We start from the raw sequence: 18921 nt of genomic DNA, 5'->3' as shown, positions 1-18921 counted from the left end.
GGCGCATGCGCAGGGCAGGGCGGGCGCATGCGCCCTCAGCAGGGCGGGCTCGGCGCGGCCGCTGCGCGCGAGGGCGGCGGCGCCTCGCGGGGGCTCCGCGGGGGAGCGCGGGCTGCGGCAGCGGCCCGGGGTCGGCGCCGCCACCGGCGCGACAGTAGCGCGGGAGGCCTGCTGGCACCTGCGTTGTCCCGCAGCAAGGGACGGGAGCGCCGGGACTGCCGAGCGTAGCGCAGCCCGGCCTGGTGCTGGGCTGAGTCCCCGCCAGCGCGCGTGGAACGCCGTAAAATGGAGCGTCGGCTCCAAACACACCCGAGAGGCCACGGAGAAACGTTTCTTAAACCTAGTGAGGTCTTCAGTGTACGCCACAGAGTAAACCGTGTACTCAAAAGCTCGTGTTTACTTCAGTTTCGCACTGGAACCTGTCAAAATGAGAGCTAAGGTGGTTTTTTGCATCTTTACCACCTGCTCGGTTGCTTCCAGAGCAGAAATGAGGACAGATACACTCAGTGGGCCACCAGGCTAATTCACCTCTGCCGCAAAGTGGTACCCATCCCTGCCAGGGTCAGGCACCTGGCTCCCCTTAAAGAGAGTATTTCTTGCTAAAACATTCAAGAGAAAATTTGAGAATTTGCTCATTCAGTAGGACTTCAGGATTTTTTTCTGGGTAGTGGGAGAAGGTGTTTCTGGAGCTCTAGGACTCCTCCACTTCTCACCACGCGTGCTCACAGCCGAAAGCAGCGTTGTCTGAGCATTGCCTCACTGTCACCGTATGGTGTTTGAGACCTTTTTAATCCATTGAGCTGCTGGTGCTATCATTTCAACGGAGTTTTTTTTTTTTTTTTTTTTTTTTTTTTTTTTTAATAAAAAGCGCTGAGCAGAGGAACTGCTAAGTGAACAAAGAGCCTGTATTCATACCAATGGCCTTGGTGATAAAAATATGAGAAAGAAAAAAAAAAAGAAAGAAAACTAGACTCCATCAGAGACAGGATAAGAAAATGTTTCTTACCAGAGTGCATTCCAAAGCCTTTTTCTTCAGTCATCATCAGCGAATCTATGACAACATCTAGGCCGAAAGAGCAGAAGGATACATCAAAGTCAATTGACATAGAGGAAACTCTGGTAGATACAGCGAGTTTTAGCTAAGAAGGCAATCCAGGGTAAATGGTATTTGGCAATTTATTATACGTTGTTTTTAATAAGACTGCCACGATCACGTCTGGTACTTCTAGCCACAGCATCATACCCCTGAATTAGAAAAGACAGACAGCTGCGTTCACTCAAATGAGTGAGGATAACAAGGCCTGGGAGCAGGTTTCACAGAGTTCAGCATTGTCTGCCTAAATCCCCTTCTGTGAGTCCAGCTGCCTTTGAAACTTTCCTTCCTTTGCCTCACAGGTTTGAGTCTCTGATCTTCAGATTGTTTTCAGTGTCTGTGAGCTGGAGATGGCAAGCTGCTTGGCTGGCTGTTAATGAAGCGTGCTGTGGAGTCTACCATGTTGCAGCAAGATTTCATAAGCTTGGCACCTGTTCCAGATGAATGGAGTTGATGGCATAGGCTGGAAATTTGTCTATCTTGAGCTCAGCTTGAAATGTCTGAGGATTACCTCTGTAAATCATGAATTCTAGCAAGTGCAGTGAGCAAAACTCAACTGGGTTCCAGGTGTCCTGCAGATTTAAAGTAAATCTCTATTTTTCTTGCCGTGTGTTTGCTGCCATGTGCCACCAGCCAAAGCCAATAATCCTTCTAAGAAGTCAGTCACATTTCCTTAACAGAAAAGCAGAGAAGCAGAATTTAGGTGTTTTAAAACTGCAGAAACTGCTTTTACACCTTAAACAAGAAAATAGGGTATATGCTTGAGGGATTTGCAAAAGATTATCAAAGAGTTGTCAGAGCCAGCTGGTAGAACTGTGACAGATAAAAGTTATATTGAAAAGAACTAACTTGTGAAATATAGCAGATGTGGCTGACCTTCAAATCTTCTTCTATAACCAGATCACTGCCTGATTCAAGCTGAAATACTCCAGACTACATAATGATTTTCTGTTTGAACTAAAGGTTTAATTTGAACCAAAACCCTCAAATTGTTTCTCTTTCACTGAGAAATTACATTTTGCCTTCAAAATGCACTGAAATAGAGGTATTAGAGGATGTAGCACCACTTACAGAGTTGAAGAGGAGTTGTTAAGCATTGTTAAGCTCAGGGCACTGACTTGGACATGTGATGTGAAAGTGCAGATCCCATCTACCTGAGCAGAGGTTTGAAATAAGATCCAATGCACCTTGTAAGAATGTCCTTACTCCTGAGCTGTGGCAGGTTGGGAGGAAATCTTTCCTGTTCCTACAGTTCCATGATATGTAAGGTACTTTTGGAGCAAGAACAATGATGCTTTGAGTTGATGTTTTATTATTTTAAGGCATTTAGTTACTTAGAAAATGCATTTATCTCATCCCAGCAATTCTGTTGTAGGTCTATTTCACTTTGACCACTTGATCCAAAGATGAGGGAAATTGAGTGGAAAGGATACCTTCTGCAGAATTTAGGATCCTAATCTAGGAACCTAGTCATCCTAATCTCAATAAACAGGCAGTGGAGGGAGAACTTGAGCCTTAGCAAATCTTGTCAGGAGCCTGGGACAACTGTACATCAGATTTGGGTGCCTAAAATAAGATGTGTGTGTGAAAATAAGATTCAGACCTTCTTATTTTTTTCTTGTTTTTTGCAAGTCTGTGACATTAGGTTCAGACTCTTGGTGCTGCATTGTGACTGCTGTCACTTAGATGCTGAGTAAATGATGTTGCATCAGAATATGCAGCTGCGGTTTAACAGTCTCTTGGGTAATATCAGGAGGCTGCAATTCACAAGTTCTTTGTGCTAGACACTCTCCAAAAATGTTGCCTGTCACAAGGAGGCAAGGTCGTTACTGAAAAGCTGATCATGCCTTAGAGCCATGCCCAGAATGGGTTGCTGGAGCTTTCGTTGTTCAATCCTTTGATGAAACCCTGTGGGAACTTCAGTTGTCATGAGTGTCCTAGCAAGGATGCTTTCCAGCTCTAAGCTGTTCCAGACTAAAAAAATTGTGAAAGGTCTGGGGATTTGCTGTGGAGAAGTACCTAGGAGCTTGACTGTTTGAGCTGAGAATTCAGTTCAGACTAAGTCTCCTGAATTTGGCAGAGGATTCTTTTCTTTATGGGATTTCTAAGTCCACTGCTCGCTATTGCAACCAAAGAAAGGTGTGTGGAGGAGAAAGAAAAGTCACACAATTTTTTACCCCCCTCCCCCCCCCAAAAAAAAAAAAAAAAAAAGTGATTTTGGTTCTTTTTCTGACCTGAATTTGGGCTGAGGTGGGTCCTTACAGGCTGGTCTGTACTTCAGGGAAGATATACTCCAAAGAACACTTTTCCAGACACCTGCACTAGGTTTTGTGTTAGAGAGAGACTGAATCTCTCTCCTAGGGACACCAGAGCACAAATAACGTTTTGGACCTGCGCCTCCTCCTCACAGAGCCCACTGCCCTGCAGGACAGGCAGAGCCAGCCTGTGGCCAGACATTTGATGGAGTTGAGATATCCCACCATAATTGCCCATCTGGACCTGGGAGACCTGCTCTCTTCCCAGCTTAAGAGGGTTCCTCAACCCCAGTAGCATCTGCTTATCCATCATGTTCTGCCTGCTTTTCAGCCCAGGGGACCATCTACCTCAGCTGCCCGCTCTTACTCCCACAGTGGGAGAAAGGAAAATCATATGGAAACCATGTGCTTTTAGTGGCGGTGCCACTCATTCTTTCCAAGCCTCACTTGTTCTCTCTGTTTTCCTTGGTGAGTTCTGCTCACATCACCATGATTGATTGTGTTTGAGTTTGATTGTTAAGTGTGCTGGGATGTTTGCATGAAAGGTGCTTCCTAAGCATAATTTGTGCTGTATTTTCTTTGCCTAATGGGAGCTTAAGCCTGAAATTTAAGATAGTTTTGGCCCTCTGCTGAGACAGTGTCCTTCAACTTCAGTGCTTTCAGCTTTGCTGCCTCCTCTGTTCACTGTCAGCTTGAATAAGAGCTGCTTTGTTCCTTCATGCATCAGCAGTGCCTTTGAACATCTCTCTCGGGCAGGTGTGACAGCCTTCCCAGCACATGGGCCTGGATCTTTTTTGCCCGTTTCTAGTGGCAAGGGATGCTCTGTACACAAGGCCCTGGCTTGTTCCTGCTGTATGCACCACTAAGGGTTACTCACTTGTGAATGGACAGTATGTTTACAGCAGAAATGCTGAATCAAGAAACAGAAGAAAATAGTGTTGCACAGCCTGTGTGGCTCTTCAAACATAGGAAAGGTCTTTCCCAGTCCTGAAACCCCAAGAATTTTGGAAAAAAATAATCATGGAAATTAACCCCAGGTAATTTTACAGACTGAACTATCCCTGGATGCAGCATTAAAACCTCTGCAGGTCATACATTTCCCCTCAAACTCTCTTTAAATGAATAAAGGGTATGATCTTAGCTGAAGGGAATTTTCAGCATATTTGGTGGTTGTATCCAAAGATCAAAATATTTTGGGACACAGGGCAAAGTAATAAAGAACCAATTCAGTTCTCAGTGGTGCAAACTTTAAAGCTACCAATTAATACCTACTGCTACAAAATATTTATATTTCTTGTTCTGCACAGTCAGATTTCAGCAAAGCAGACTAATGACAGGTTTAAATTTACAGAAGAGAATGGTCTTGTGATTAGGGCCCTGAATATGGATTCAGAGGATCTGGTTCTAATTTGTGGCTCTGACAGAAACTCCCTCTGCAGCTGTAGGCAAGCTCCTTAACCTTTATATTCCCATATCCTGAGCGGGAAATCAGGACAGTTATATTTTACTCCCTCCTAAGTTTCTTTCTAAGTTTTATAATTGTGAGGTTCCAGAGGGATACAGTAACAGTCTGAAAAGCTTAAAAATAGCAACAGTTCAAAGATGTAGATGTAATTACTACACTGCAAATTAAACAGCCCATTAAAAGATAAAATGGGCATAAGATGAAAAATATATGATTCATATTAAGTGTACATGCATCTGGGCATAAAATGATCTTAATTAGCAATGTTTATCTCTGATTACCTAACTTTTGAGTGCAGCTATGGTAGTTGTGTGCATAACTCCTTGCTAAAACATCTGGCTCAGTTTGCATTTTTGCACAGTATGATGTATGCCTTTTATATTCAAAGAAAATCCTCACTTTCTAACACCTGCATATTTGAAATAATTTGATTTTCAGTGTTGTTTTTTGGAGGTAGCTACTGTGTATTTTTTCTGCAGGCTTAGTGGACAGTACTTTCAAAGCAGCTTCATTACTCATAAGTAACTCCTGTTCGGTGTGATTTAACATTTGTTGGTCATGTGCTACACGTGTTATTTGTTGCTTCCATTTATTCACTTTCCATAATGATTATCAATCACAGATTTAACATCATGCAAAATTCGTAACAGTTTCCATGAATCTTTTTGCTGGGTTGCCCTTGAGCTACTGCTCTGTTGTACAAGTTGTGGGGGTTTTTTTTTGTTTTGTTTTGTTAAAGGAAAAAACTACTGTTTATTGGAACTGAGCAAATATGGGAAGGAAGTGGTCTGTGAGTCTGTGAATATTCATTCAAATTCAGATGTATGAACTTTTTAAACTTTACTAATGCATAGTTTTAGCCCATATGTTTGCTGGAAAAAGTCAGAATCATATATTCAGATGTAAAATTTGGAACTGACTGTCTTGATTTGCTGCAGGGACCAAAGTTAACACTTATGGTTTCTTGACTGGATAACTAGTACAAACCACATAACAAACAGCTGTGGCTATTTCAGTCAAATATATAATTGCAAATATTAAATGCAAAATTTAACAAATATACATAATGTCTAATCTGAGCTTTACTGGCTTGGTTAATTACATGAAATGTAATGTGATTTGAATTTCCCCTGGCAATAACAACTACTGAAATGCTCTGTAGATAAAATATAATTACAAAATAAATTTACAGGGCATTTTGAATATCCAGTTGACCTATTGTCATGGTCTTAATTTGGATAGCATTATAAAGTTTAAATTAATAGAACAAATTATTATTATTTTACAAGTGATTTGTTCAGTGCGTTACCTATTGATTTCCTGTGTTCAGCAAGCTGAACGTCTCCTGTTTGCCTCGCCCGTGCTCTTTCCCTGTAGGTCTCTGTCCCACACTTAGACCTTTGTCAGACCAGGAGATGAGGAGGCCCGCGGTCGTGGAGCTTGTCACTATGCAATAATCAACCAGAGGTGGTACCTGAAAGACAGGATGGGGAGAAAGACAGTGAGATGACTGCAAAGGTGCATGGCAAGCAAGCCTCAGTTCAGCTATTGGGAAGACTGGCCAGCGAAGAAATGCTTTGCCCCACAAAGAAGCTAGAACTCTGCTGGTGCCAGGGCCGCAAGATCTGGGTTTATCACAGGTCCTTTCCAGCCAAGACAGTTTCCTTTAGCTTCTGGACAGATTAGGAAACAATTGCTTTGCTGTGGTGTGCCGTTCAGCTTTCCTGGCTGCTCAGAGGGAAGGTCCCACGTGCATTCTGCAAGTATAAGAGAACAGCAATTTGGATTAAACACTTCAGAAGGACCAATTAAACATGAAGCATTTATTATGGAGTTTCTGATGCGGTTTGACTGTCAGGCATCAGATACAAGCAGGACAATTACTGGTCCACTGTGATCCAGTCCAGCTCCCTGACGTGAAGCGGAACGAATTGTGGTTGCTTTTCAGCTCTGATGGAGGCAGCAGGTCCCATGCTGCCAAGAATGGATCCCAAGATACAGTGCTCCATTCTACCCCTTAACAAGGTGGGATGAAGGGATGGAAGGCTCCACCATTTGGTCAGTGTAAATCAGGTCCAGACTGACAGATGACTGGGTGATCATCTGTTAGCAGTGGGAAATTAACTGCTGGGTCTCAGGGCTGTTCAGAGAGGACAGGTATCTGTCTTACAAAGCCACTGTCCTCAGTGGCACCTCTTAGTGTGGTACTTTGGCAGAAAGGCTGGTACCTGAAGGCACATGGAAATTCTACCTACAGCCCGAGAAGGAGGTGGACAGAAAGAAAAATTGTGCTGCCACTGCCTGGACTGTATCTGCTCTTAGGATAAACAGCTTTCTCACTCCTTTTTAATTAAAAAAGAAAAACAAAAACAAACAAAAAACCCCTAGCATTAAGCTTGGTAAAATATAAAATTAAAGCCAAATCCTAGTGCTGTAACGAAATCAGAGCATTTACCAGCTTCCTTTAGAGAAACAAGAATCTTTTTCAGAAGTATTTATTTGTACAATTCAAACAAGCTATTTTTTAAAAAATACAAACACACCGCAGATATATGACTCGATCCCATCTCTGTTGACATAATTCAGAGGTTAGGGAAAATACATGAGAAGTGTGTTCAGCTTTGCTGAGAACACCCTTTCTTTGGGCTGTTTCTTTAACATAGGCCCTGAACAATTGGCAGTGTGGAGGAATCGGCAGGACCCTGTGAAAGATTATGCCAGATGCCAGCACAGCACCAGGTGCTCTCTGAGGAGAGCCAGCAGCTTGCTTCCCATCCTCACGGAGCAGCAGTTTTGCACATCAGGGAGAGCTCACAGCCCCAGAGATGTCAGTGTTGTTGGGGCTTTGAACTCTACTTCAAAGCTTGGGCTGGAGTGAGGTTTTTGTGAACTCAGAGGAACAGGTAAATATTTGTCAGAATCTATTAACCTTCCTCATTGATTCAACAGTCATCTGTACAAGACAGCTGTACGGGCTTTGGCAGGCCAGGGGTGAGCTGTACTGATTTACTGAACCACTTCAGGACACGGATGGACACAAAAATCTACAACACAGCAGCCTGCAGCTCTCCCCCCTTAGCACGCTGTACAAACTGGAAGGGTCCTCATCCTCCCACATGTTGAATGGCAGGGTCCATTTTCCATGGGCAGGTCCTTTTCTTCTCATCCACAGAGAAGGCCAGAGGACCAGTTCCGCTCTTAGCATAGCTAATGTAATTTTTATAACCACTTCATTCATACTAGTTACTCCAGGTTCATATCAGCTGTTCATAGAAGAAAGCACATTGTGTCTCCCACCTGTTATCACAGATTTTAACGCTGGTCACTGTGAGCCAGCAGTACCACAAGATACAGCATCACATAACCTTTTTATTAATTTGTGAAGATCCAGACTGTCATTCCCCAATGCACACTCAGGAGTCCGAGGTGTTAGCTGTGCAAAGTGAGTTTTACAGAATCACAGAATGGTTGAGGTTGGAAGGGACCTCTGGAGATCATCTAGTCCAACCTCCCTGTTCAAGGAGGGTCACCTAGAGCACACTAGACAGGATTGTGTCCAGGTGGGTTTTGAATATTTCCAGAGAATGAGACTCCACACCTTCTCTGGGGAACCTGTTCCAGTGCTCCATCACCCGCACAGGAAGGAAGTTTTGCCTCATGTTCAGATGGAACTGCCTCTGTTTCAGTTTGTGCCTGTTGCCTCTTGTCCTGTAGCTTGGCACCACTGAAGAGTCAGGCCCCATCCTCTTAACACCTTTCCTCAAGGAATTTATAGACATTGCTAAGATCCCTTCTCAGTCTTCTCCAGGCTAAACAGGCCCAGCTCTTGCAGCCTTTCCTCATAAGGGAGATGCTGCAGTCCCCAGGACTGGCTTCATCTCAGCTTGGCTTTGACATGCTCTGGGGACTCTGCTGGGCAGCACAGTGACAACTTGTTTCTGATTAGAGGGAAGAAAAATGCCAAGGATCAGCCAGAGCACCACAGTTGAAGCATGACCCCTGGGAAACCACACAGATTGGGATGCTTCCTCTCTGCTCAGCTAAGAGAGCAAATCACTGACAGTGAGACCTACCCCAGAACCCCAGGTCCGAACCCCTCACCACTTCAGCTCTCGCTCCCAGAACTGTTGCTCCCAGAACTTTTGCAGCAGACCGGTTTCTGCAGTCATGCCCCTTGGGAGTATTTTGTGTCCATATATACTTTTTTAAAAAATCTGTTCTGCAGGGGGCTGCAAAGATAAGTATTCAGCAGGATTTAATGCATCTCTCCTTTGGAAATGGAGGGAACTTCAAAGCAAGGAGTGAAAACAGCTTAAAAAAGGGAAGACAGACCAGAAACAATTGAGCTTCAGATGAAGAAGGTGCTGACAGATATGGATAGGCTCTAACCCCCATCTCCCAGTCCACATTCAGCTACTGAGCAGCTGCACCACTCTGCTTCTACGTGGATCCTGAGGCAACACCACCCTTCATTTCTTTCAACAGTAGGAGTCTTGCAGACAGATGTGACAGGAACAGAAAGAAGCATCAGGGCTTTAACTAGTCAAGCTGGGAAACACGTGCAGGCCCAGAGGGTGCCTTATCCCCTGGCTCTCATCTGTGCTGCCAGGAGCCAGCCAGCACCACTGTCCCAGGACAAACACGGCACGCAGTGTCGCGCCAAGGGGAAGGAGCAGCTTGGGAGCTGTGTGCTTTCTGGGAGCCAAGGCACAGTACCTTCTGCCCAGCTCACACAGCTCCTCCAGGTTCATTGCAGCGTGTGCCCAGGCATGGGGCAGTCAGACCACTGCAGCCAGCTCAGCTCTGTGATAGAGCAAAGAGACTGGCTCAGCAGCAATGCACAGGCAGCAGCCAGGATGCCAGGGTGAAACCAGACTCCATGTCTGCCACTTGCAGAAAAGCATAGAAGTGAACTGGAGCAGAGAAAGACATGCCAAAAGCAACAGCTGTCTCCGTGACCTCAGTGTTTGCTGTCCCGTAATGCAGATGGGCTCCTTCCTTTCATTCACTAAACAACTCCATCTTCTTACCTACCAGGGCTATCTGTGGTGACCAACACCAGGACATCTGTCTGCAAAATGAAAGCTTGATTGTATGATGCTTGCCTACACAGGCCAGTTTTAAAATACTACTACTACTAAAGGCACACTGTATTAACAACAGAAGCAAAGACAAGGCAGGAGGGTCTTTAGCTGCTTATCATCCCTAATAAACCCAGGTTTCTTGACGAGTTTGTCCCCTGACATTTCCTCATCATTACTCTCCGTTCTTAGGCAAGGTCATGCTAGCACACATGTTAGCACAAGGCACACTCAAACCTTTGTTTTGCTTTGCAGATACAGCCCAAGTACAAAGTTTCAGAAGAGATGCACTAATCTGCTCATCTACCTGTACTTCAAAGGCCTGATACGGAAAAGCGTGGTCTCTGGAGCTGCCAGCACTCAGAGCATCAGACAAGATATTTATTCTCAGATGAGTTGTCCTAATCCCAAGATTTTCAGGGATTCACGTGTCAGTGATTCCCTTGGTCCAGAAGAGCTAGTCCACAGGGAACGTATCTCCACTTGGAGAGAGAATTGCTCCCATTTTGGGTGTATTCAGTTAAACTTCAAGTCACTATTTCTGTCCTTCCAAGGCTTTGATTAGACTTGATTTCCTTCTATATCTTTCTGTGTATTTCCCTCCCCCATACACACAATGTATTTATACTTTCTCATTCATCTGTGGTAAGTCAAAGCACACGTGCATGAGGGAGTTGTGCACCACTGGGACAGCCACTCAGGTGTCCAGTAGTCACAGACATCCTGTCTGAGGGAGCTAGGAACTGAGGCAATGCACCAAAGCACCAGCCTCTTCAAGGGCTGGCTGAGGGGTACTTCTGCACCACGTAGGAGTCGTCTCTTTGTGGTGTGGAAACCCCCAGGGATTATCCTTTGCCACCCCTAACTTGGGATCAGCCTACAAACACCAGTCAGCCAGCACAGGCTCCTTTGGCAGCCAGCTGCCATCACACACAACTCTATTCATCCTGCCACATGCAGGAGAGCCCAAACCACACACAGGTAGCGCTGGTGAGCAGAGGAAAACACTTTGGGTTGTTTACAGCCATGCTTCAATCTTTGGGCTGAAACAAAATCATTGCCAGTCAGTTGAGTCCACAATTTAAGAGAGTTCCTGGACTTCTTGTTGACATTAAGCTCCCACAGGGCAGTATTTGCAAGTAACAGCTTCTGCAGTTGCTGTTTAGCTGTGGACAGTGACCCAGCCTCAGTCACTTCTTAATATTCAAGGAAATACATCCCAGTATAAAACAGACTGACTAATGCTCAAAGCAAAGTAACACCACAGGCCCACGAACCAGTGCGCACAACTGAACATGCACTGGACCAAGTTCAGAGTCTCAGTTCTTCTCTCCCAAGTCCAGTGGCCTGCTCCCAAAACACTTTTGTGATACCCTAGTCATTGTAGGCCTCATCTTGAAGCAGGGGGTATTTGGGCACATTGGACTTCCACTGCCCAGGTAAAACAAACTTACCCCACTTACCTGCTCAGATCCTACTGCAGCAAACACTCCTCGTAAGTGCTCCCTTCTTGAATGCAAGCACAAGGCAGTCACATTTACTTCTGCAAAAAGCCTAATGCTACTGAATCATTACATAGCATGCACACATTTCAGGGCCAGGGCAGCTAGAAGAATGCACTCCATAACAGGTGCTTGTCATGTTCAGTGCACTTGTGAAAGGTGCGCAGACACACTATGGCTGAAGGCAGCAACAAACATTCAAAAGGAAACAGAATGGAAAAAAGCTGCTTATATCAAGAAGCATGTTCAAATCTTTCCTCAGAGCTCAGAAGACAGCAACATCATGAGCTAGCAGGCAGGATAAGCAAGGACCAAAATGGAGGAACAGTGTGTGGCACATCAGCTGGTTGACGCCTGTATCCTTGAAACAGTGATACTTGGACAAGAGCCGCTGCCTTGACTCCAGCCACATCCCCCCAGGCACCTCCAATATTCCAGGTCCCCACTGCTGCTATCAACTGGCCACCGTTGTTAAACACAAGATAGATTTGGGCTCCTTGACATCTTGGTTAAGGGCATGTTTCCCTGAGGCTGTTCGTTCCACAGCACAAGGCAGAAAGCTTTGCACTCCTGGGAGCTGTAGCCTCACTGAGAGGCTTGCAATCAAATAGACAGAGCCAGAGCCGTATTTAGTTCCTGAGAACACAGAACAGAGCATGCTAGGAAGAAAGTGATGACAAAGGGGTAGATGACAGTGAAGGCAGTCTTCTGGTCTCTTGAAGGAAGGGGGTTGTGTGATACAGGCCATGCACCAAAAGCAGTCTGTTCATCTGTTTTTGCTCTAAGCACCAATTAGCCATAAGATCACTGTGCTCTTTACTGCTCTTTTTCCCTTTAAAAACCTTCCTTGATGGCCCAACATGGAAACAAGACATTGCCAAGTTCCTTACTGCCATCTTTGGCTCTTCTTGCTGAGTTTCTGCATCCCTGTTCCATGGCTTTGCCCCACTTCTCCCAGCTTTGAGGGCACCAAATACTCCAAAGGGACGCCATGACAGCAACACAAACATCTCTCCAGGACCTTCAGCTGAAGTTTCTCAGACTCTTACCTGCTTTAAAAAAAAAAAAAACTCACCAAACACTTGTAGCAGATACAGAACCTGAACAAATGCAAAGTTTGCATCTACTTATTGCAGTTTCTGACATGGGCCAAGCCTAGATAACTCCTTTCTTTATATCACCAGGGAAACAGTTTTGGAATCAGAGCTCTTGATTTCCATTCATTTATACCTCACATATGTGCTTGGCTCAGCCTGAGGTTATTACACAGCAGTCTAAAAGGCAGAAGGTTGTTTTTTGAACAGTCAAGCACATGCAGGCCCCCCAGTATGTACACTCTACCATAATAAAAGCAGAGCTAAGACAGAGGAGGAGCAGATGACACCTAGCTCTGGCACAAAGCAGCAGCAATGGTATGTCTACAGGCTCTAGAGTCACTGCCTTATGTGACAGAGAAGAGGCTGTAAAAGCCATATCTGAGTACAGACAACATAAAACTTGGGGCAGGGAGTAGGTAAAGACTAAGGAAAAAATAGAACTGCAGGCATCCCATGGCCCTTATCTCCTTTTCCAGCCATTGACCTTCCTTGAGCAGGATGATTCTGTCATTACCCAAGAAGCTTCAGGTCTAGGGAGCCAGAAGTCTGATGACCTGGATTCAGCCACCTGGGCAAGCTTGGAATTCCCATAAGAAAAGGGAGATTTACTGGGAAAGATTCACAAGGACTCTTTACAGGAGAGCAGAAGAATGAAAATATGAAGTGTTCTTCAAGCTACTTTTGTTCTACTGGAAGCCAAGGATGGGAATTCCTGAGCAGGTAGAGCAAGTGATTTCAGAAGTGAAAATATTTGAGGCCCATTTCAGCCTCAGTGCCAGAAACCAACAAGTGTTGTAGAAATCCTACTTTTTCTAAAAAAACTTTCCATATTCCTCTGGAAGGACAGCACCTAAGTTCTTGGTATGGGGGGAGTTCACACCTCACTCTCACACCATGACAGTAATTAGCACACCTAAAAGCCTTTTTACAAGCACTCAGCACAATAACATAGATTGAGAAGTATACATGGAAAGTGATTTACCCAGCATCACTCAGGAAACCAAAACCTTCAGGATCATACCCCATCTTACCAGTCAGGTGCTGTTTGCTCCCTAAGTGAAGGGAGACCAGGAGCCAAGGGGGATAACATGGCCCATAAGGCAGGGATCCCCCCAGCCCTACAGCACTCAAGCAGGGCAGACCCAGAGGTGGTGGCTAGGTACACCCAAGAGTCCAGATCATGAGGCAATATCAGTGACACAGCAGGTCCAAGGTCAAGGTAGGAAGTCAACTCACAGGTCAGGGTTCAGATCAGGTCTAGTGATCACCAGGCAGGTCTACAGCAACAAAGCAGAGTCAAGGTCATGCTAGGAAACCAGTCCACAAGTCTAGGGTCTGGATCAGCAAGGCCCATGGCTAGGCAAGGTTAGAGAACAACACCAGCACAGCACAGCACAGCACAGCACAGCACAGCACAGCACAGCACAGCACAGCACAGCACAGCACAGCACAGCACAGCACAGCACAGCACAGCACAGCACAGCACAGCACAGCACAGCACAGCACAGCACAGCACAGCACAGCACAGCACAGCACAGCAGGGGGCTGAGGGCCCCAGGCTGAGCTTAAATAGAGCTCCTGGGCCATGAGGAAGAGGTGGGGGGGGCAGGTGAGCTTGATCAGGGCCATTAAAACTTGTTAGTGCCCTCATGGTCCAGACAGGTGCCTTCTCTTCCAGGAGCCTTGGAAGTACCAGGCCCTATAGTTTTCTAGCCCTGTGAAGCAAAGAGATTTGAACACATAGTGAGCCTGTATAAGCACATCTTTCTTTCCCAAAGCCCTCCTATTCTGCAAGGGTGACCACAGCCCACCTAGCTTCTCCTAGTGAACTCTGGTGCCTGTCTTTGCATTCTGGATTGCCTTCCTGCTCTCACAAGAGTCTGAGTTTTTAAAACCTGGAAGGCTTTCTTAATGGTTAATTTTAGGCATTTTCTTCTGGACAAACTGTTGTCGTAGACTCAGCAGGGAAGAGAACTGGAATCATCCAAGCTGATGATTCTGGAACTGTCCTTAGTGTCACCTACAGGCTCTGTATGATAGATGACCATCTGAGCAGTGTCCTTCTCCTGGCCTCACATGCCCTAGACAGAGCCCTGGTGAGAATCATGTTCAGGAGATCCCATCCCTACATTCTTGAAAAACAATAAATCGCTGCCAAACATCTCCATCTTCTTAACAGATGGGATGGAAAAGAAATGTGTCTTTTATCACAAGTTATTTTTTCTGAGCCAAACAAACACCAGCAATCTTTTCTGCAGCAAAACCATTTTGCAGCTAGAGAAGGTGAAACTTGCTGTCGTGATGGAGGTTTAAGGGCTTTTCCCAGTGTTCTGCTGATGGGGCCCAGGCATGTGAGCACCAGGCACCCTGACCTGCAAATGTGACAGGAGCCTACTGGGGCACTGAGGGAAACCAAAAAGAGGAACAACGGGAACAAGACCTCCCTGTGCAGCAGTGAAAAACCCGCCTGTGTACTGGTGCCAGATGCTCAATTTCTATCTCAATTTTGGTCTTGGAAAGAAAGTGAACAAACTGAAAACACAGGGGCTCCAGTCAAGCTGAGGCACACACCCTTCCAAGCAAGAAAATTACATGTTATGGTTGCCAGGGTGTCCTGACTTCACTTTGCTGGGTCTGGGTTTTCGGAGCTTTGATCAGATAGCCCCCAGAACAGTAGCTGATCCAGCCCTTTACTGGAGCTGCAAAATTTCCCAACCATTACATAGGTAGCATTTTCCGTGTCAGACACTCGGAAAAGAGATGATCTCAGCTCTCCTTGGAGACAACCTGGGATGATATGTTATGTGCAAGCTGGTTTTGCCCGTGCACTTTTGCACCCTGTGGACCCTAGCTCTGGCCTTGATGCTGGGGGAGTTTTGAAGCATTTGCAGGAACAGGTAGATGGTTGCTGTCACTGTTGGTTGCTCTCTCCATACTCACTTATGAAACCCAGATGCAGCAGTTTACAAAGTGGTGGGATGTCAGAGCAGTTCCTCCCTGGAGCTGCAGCCAGCCCAACACACTGGAGTGATCTTAAGCTGCCCAGGAGAAAAGCAGCAGAAAGCGGCAGTTGCCTGGTAGGGTCTGGTAACCCTACAGGGCATGGGGAGCTCCTGCTCGGACTCTTTGATACCAGGCACCTGGGCCCAGCGACTGACCACTGACGCTGTCCCTATATAAAAGGACTGATGATGTTTTTCATACCATGGAGACCAGAAGCTAGAGAGTCAGAGACCAAGCAATATGCACATTAAAAAAATGCACAGAAATCAGCCGGCAGAAATCCTGTGTGCGCAGGTTGGGCTGGTTGAGAGCTGCTGCTGGCACAGGAGCCTGTGGGTGTGCAACGAGGCAGCGAGGCTGTGCTGTTTCCTCCAGGAGGGGCATCATGGGCGCATGGCTGCTCTGGACAGGGGTGTCTTGGCACCAGCTCTGTGTGTGGATAGCAAGGAGGTCACAACTGTTTTTTCGCTCTCATTTTTTAATGTCTTGGTCTCAGCTGATTCTGAGTCGTATGGGCACTTGTTTTCACTTACCTGTCAGATTCTTCTCAGATTGGCAGAACGCGGTGAGAACATCACACACTCACAGCAGTGGGATAAAAAAAATGCTTCGTTAGCAAACAGCAAATGAACTAGTGACTCTTTTAAATTGTGCTGAGAGTAGTTTCCATGTTATTTGTTAAGTGGATTTCTAAATTTAGTCTAGTTACTGTAAAAAATACCTTTGCAGGAAACTACACTCCACACCATACAACTTGAAGAGACATTTATTTCTAGAGATTGCGGAAAAATTTCTCACTTTTCAAAGGCTCCAATTATATCTTGGGGCTGGGTGGAGCCAGTGGCCTTCACAGCTTCCTAACACAAAGTCATGGGCTGTTGGTGGAGACCACAGCTCTGACAGTGCCATGGGATACCATGGGGAGCACTGGTTTCTGTAAGTCAATTCCAGGGTTAATACCTACCCATTTACTAAAGAGATCACTTAAGATCCTGTTAGCCTGCTGGACTTGCCCTTTGATGGACAGCATTTGGACATTTCTACCTTAGTTAATACCCCCAAGCAAGTGGTTTTTACATTGCTCCACAAAAGCATTAGTTCCGCCACATTTTCAACCACAATTGCAGCTAGCAGTAGTGAAACCCAGGATCCTATCAAGGAACTGGCCCACTGCACCAACAACAGGAGCAAACAGCAGCTTGCAGAGCTGAGGCAATGTGGATTTGGTAGCTGGGCTGTGGGCAAGCTTGCTTGTTGCCGCCTGCTGAGTCCGCCATGGGTGGTCAGAACCACAGGGACATGTGCACTCATGCCTGCGGTCCTCCTTGCTTGCTGTGAGAGCTCAGCAGCGACGCTAAATATAAAATGGGAGAGGGTTTTTCACCTTTATTTTTTACTTTACTCATGTCCTAGCAAATATGCAAGCGGAAATGATGGGTTATGAGTGGACATCTCACCTAATCTAGAGGCGGCCACGAGGCATTGTATGAAAGACTCTGGGAATGTCCACACTGGCACAGGAGCAATCCCAACTTGTTCCAGCATAAGTATTATAGCAATGCCTATGGATTGCATACAGTCCTAAAAATCAGTAAGTAATTTCAATGTCTGTGATTTTTTGATGGAAAGGGCAGCAAGGAGTAGTGAAGCATCTCGCATTTATTAATGGGTTAGTCTGTGAAAGACTCAAGCTAACTCTGAGTTAGCATGCTGTTGTAGGTGGGGTATGATGCCTTGAATAGTTGAGATAATGGTTGGATGCGATTTGGCCATCTCCAACCTATACTTTCTTTTACAGATTGCTGATCTCCCAGCTGTGTTCCTTGCTCCCTTGACTGTGTATTAAGGACAATATTCATCCAGTCAAGAAATGGAAGTGATTGAAGAAATGAGCCAAGGGGAGGCAAAGACAGAAGTTAAACAGGCTCAAGTCACTGTTATGAGGTGATGGGATTTAGGGGAGAAATGTATGCATGTAGGTTGCTTTTGTTTTCCCTCTCCAGTTTGACTGCCTTCTAGCAGCAGTAAAGAAAGAACATTTCCAGTTTTAGAAGATATTGGTCCATATGCCACTGACTGTTACCCCAGGTATGGAAGAGCTATCAGCTGCTATGGTTGGAGGTTACAAGAAAACCAGCAGTTTCACTAAGTTTTGAGCTATGCTGCTAGGGACAGTCTTGGACCAATAGTACATCACACTTCCATCTCCCACTGCAATTCTCATGCAGGGCAAGAAGATTTGGAACCCAGATGGTCAGATGGAGGACAAAACGGGGGACAGGAGTCTGCATATACACCTCTCGGCAGGGGTGCATATGCACCTCTCGGCATGTGGTACAGCACTAAAAAGGACAAGGTGGAATAGCTCTCCTTCCCATCTTCAAGCCAGACAGTGAATTTCCAGGAGGGCTTTTCTCAAAACCACCTATCCAGCACTGGGCACCATGCTGTGGCTTGCTGATAGATGGTCAGTCTGGGAGCAGCGGCCCCACTTGTCTGGAATGTGGTGCCCCAGACATGAGTCTTGCTGGCAGCTGGATTTATTGTGTCCCACGGCTGGATCGGACATTCCTCCCTCCCCACCATCCAGTAATTACAGACACAGCAGAGGTGAAATGTTCACTCCCTGAGGGGCTGGTAGTATACAAGCTATGCTGCACTGTTGCCTGCCAGCTGGCCAGAAGCAGCAGAAGTGCTGCCCACAGTGAGACACGATCGCTGCCCAAATGTGTTAGGAGACAGTCTCCAAGAACGAGATTCGGCATGAGCCTGGGGTTGGGAAAAAATCCAGTAGAAATCTGTAACTCAACCCTTAATAAATAAACCTGTAAGCTCTGGCAAATGCATATGGGACATCTTGCTTCAAGTTTACTCCAAGGGTTCTTGTAATGCTTGAAGTGTTGCAATTTATGGCATAGCTACCAACTGTTCGAAAAGATATGGGCCTCCAGCCTGTGGGGCTTGCTCTGCTCTCGACCACTCTGGCTAGCATGTCTGTTGTGTTCCAGCAGCCTGGAGCCTGGTTCGTGTATTTATAGATGCAAAGATCAAATATTTTTCTGGAGCATTATGTAAACAGTCTCATGCCATGTCCCTCACTAAACCCATCATATTAGTGCATGCAACAGGAGCAAGGGAAGTCCATGGTAGAAATTCCATGGAGACCTGGAAGACTAATTAGCAAAAAGCTTTCATTTAGTGATAAATGTAGGAATCTGTTCCCAGCTTTGCCTTCTTCCTGATTTGAATGTGCTACGTTTGTGAGTTGAAAGCACATTCCTGGGTATGGAAATATCTCTGTTGGTGCAGGGAGATGAAGTGAGATGAACAGTGTGAAATATCATGATAAGACCGTGAAGAGCTGAGGGGTGGCAGGCACTCAGTGCTACACCAGGTCTCCAAGGACGGAGCAGAACAGAAAGATG

Source organism: Rhea pennata, chromosome 16, assembly GCF_028389875.1.
Source record: "Rhea pennata isolate bPtePen1 chromosome 16, bPtePen1.pri, whole genome shotgun sequence".
Classification (NCBI taxonomy): Eukaryota; Metazoa; Chordata; class Aves; order Rheiformes; family Rheidae; genus Rhea; species Rhea pennata.
This window is presented reverse-complemented; position numbering follows the sequence as displayed.